General features: G+C 39.0%; 1 long non-coding RNA gene across 1 annotated transcript; it reads left to right on the top strand.

Annotated features, from left to right (window-relative positions):
• The first annotated feature begins 461 nt into the window (after positions 1-461).
• Positions 462-1,955, top strand: LOC147791469 (uncharacterized). Its single transcript, XR_015422130.1, has 2 exons — positions 462-998; positions 1,793-1,955. It is a non-coding gene; the product is annotated as an uncharacterized LOC147791469 (long non-coding RNA).
• The last annotated feature ends 331 nt before the right edge of the window (positions 1,956-2,286 follow it).

Here is a 2,286-nt window from a genome sequence, read left to right as displayed (position 1 = left end):
TCGGTTTATTCGACATTCTCTTCTACGTCATCATGCCTAATCATTCCCCCCCGAAAGTTTCTTAAAACATGGACAGTTACTCGGTTTTTTAGCACGTGTTTCAAACGTCCCGGTTTGGGGCTTCCGAATCAGGGTTTCGATTTTAAGCACTTTTTTACTTCTTTATACACTCAGTTTCTTCGAAATTCTCTTATAAATTATCATGCCTAATCATTCCCCACAAAAGGTTCTTAAAACATGGACAGTTACTCAGTTTTTTAGCACGTGTTTCAAACGTCCTGGTTTGGGGTTTCTGAATTAGCGTTTCGATTTTAAGCACTTTTTTACAGCGTTATACACTCCGTTTCTTCGACATTCTATTCTAAATCATCATGCTTAATCATTCCCCACAAAAGGTTCTTAAAACATGGACAGTTACTCGGTTTTTTTAGCACGTGTTTCAAACGTTCCTGTTTCGGCCACGAGCTGAATCGGACGGTGATTCGAAGGTAACGAAAAACCCATATCACCGAACCTTTAAATCTCGATATCTTGGTTCATATTGTATAATGAGTTATGAAATAGGGCTTGTTAGAATCGTAATAAGGAGATCTATAAATTTGTAGAAGGAATCAGGATGAAATTCGAATCGTAGAAGGAGGATATGGCTTCGGGATATAGTAGGTATTAACAGAAAAGATGGGAAAATTTCAGAAAACGCAAGGAAGAAGAAGGAGCGCGTGCACTACACGCAGGCGCGTGAGGGGCCGCGACTGGGTGTGCGACTGGGCGTGCTCCTGGCGCGTGGGACAGACACACCGAGGATGTGAGGGCGCGTGAGGGCGCGTGAAGCATCATTTTGGGTTCCGGATTTGTCCCGTTCGATTTGTTTTGACCTGTTCTACCTAGATTGACCTATACTTACCTTGAAAATGGTGAAATATAGGTCTAATCGAAAGGAATTGTGTTGAAATACCCTATTAAATGTACAATCAAGAGAGAAAGGGATTCGAAACCAGGTAAGTAGCGTATCGACCTTTGAACTAGTTCTTAACTTGTTTTACAACATGTGAGTATGTTGTTTACCTGATTAAGAACTTAATATGTTATGATAAGCTTTGATGATATTGAGTGTTTATTGTATATTGTGACTGCTTGCCTGTGATGTAAGCATGGTATAAATGATTGTCAGAATGTTCTATGTGTTGAACATGATACATGTATGAAAACATGCAGTAACTGTGAGTATGTTATGCATGTTAATAGAAAGGTTATGACTCTAAGATATGCTTATTGGTTGTTGAGCTATGGCTTATTTATATGAGTATGATAGTCTACTAATTCCCGCGGAGTTCCTGGCCAACGCGCTGTGTGCTAAGTCAGGGAGCATGAGTACTCCTGACCGTTGGTATATGAGATAAACAGGCCGCCAGAGCAATTAGTAGACGGGCCGTATTTGACCGAGAGCGAGTCTTACATACGAGTCCGAAAATTCTAGATAAGCATATCGAGAGAGAGTCAGTAACCTAGCTGGAGGTAGTTGAGATACCTCATTAATGAATAGATGACCCTAGTAAGAGAAACTAGGAGTCAATGTCGAATAAAACTTAAAAACATTTGCTATGTTAAGCTGGAGGTAGCTGAGATACCTCATTAATGAACAGATGACCCTAGTAAGAGAAACTAGGAGTCAATGACGAATAAAATTTAAAAACACCTGGAAAGATTAGTTATGAATTCATGAAAGATAAAGTTGGCTACTTACTGGGTAATTTAATTACTCATCAAAATTATTTTTAACTTTTCTTTCCAGATTTAGTTGATGCAGGCCAACCGAGGACGAGGGCGAGACCAGCGGGCTAGGAACTATTTGGGAACCCATGTCTGTGTCTGTTTTGTGTACTTATGCTTTCGCTGTCAAGAATCTACTTCGGTTGTTTTAAGTTTAAATAGCACTGGTTTGAAATGTTTTACTTGATGTTTTTGGAAATATTTTTTTTTTTTGAAATTTATCATTGGTTGTCGGAGTTTATTATTGAGGCTAGTAGTAACTCCTGTGAATCGCGTTGACGATGAGCGGGGTGTTACAAGTTGGTATCAGAGCCTAGGTTATAGGTTCTGTAGACAGTCTAGAATAGATAGTATGGATCCCTTTAGTCCAGCTCAGCGGTATCTCACCTCGGTCAGGTAAGTGATGCATGACTAAATTGTATGAAAGAATAGTATGAAAGTTTAAAAGAATTGATTATGAATACTTAATTATGTGTGTACCAGATATGGTAATGTTAAAATGTTTAGACCCTAGAA

Source organism: Cucurbita pepo, chromosome 8 (genome assembly GCF_057944985.1).
Source record: "Cucurbita pepo subsp. pepo isolate OVF chromosome 8, ASM5794498v1, whole genome shotgun sequence".
In the NCBI taxonomy this organism is placed as follows: domain Eukaryota; kingdom Viridiplantae; phylum Streptophyta; class Magnoliopsida; order Cucurbitales; family Cucurbitaceae; genus Cucurbita; species Cucurbita pepo.
Note: the sequence above shows the minus strand (reverse complement) of the source record. Positions and strands in the feature narration are given on the sequence as shown.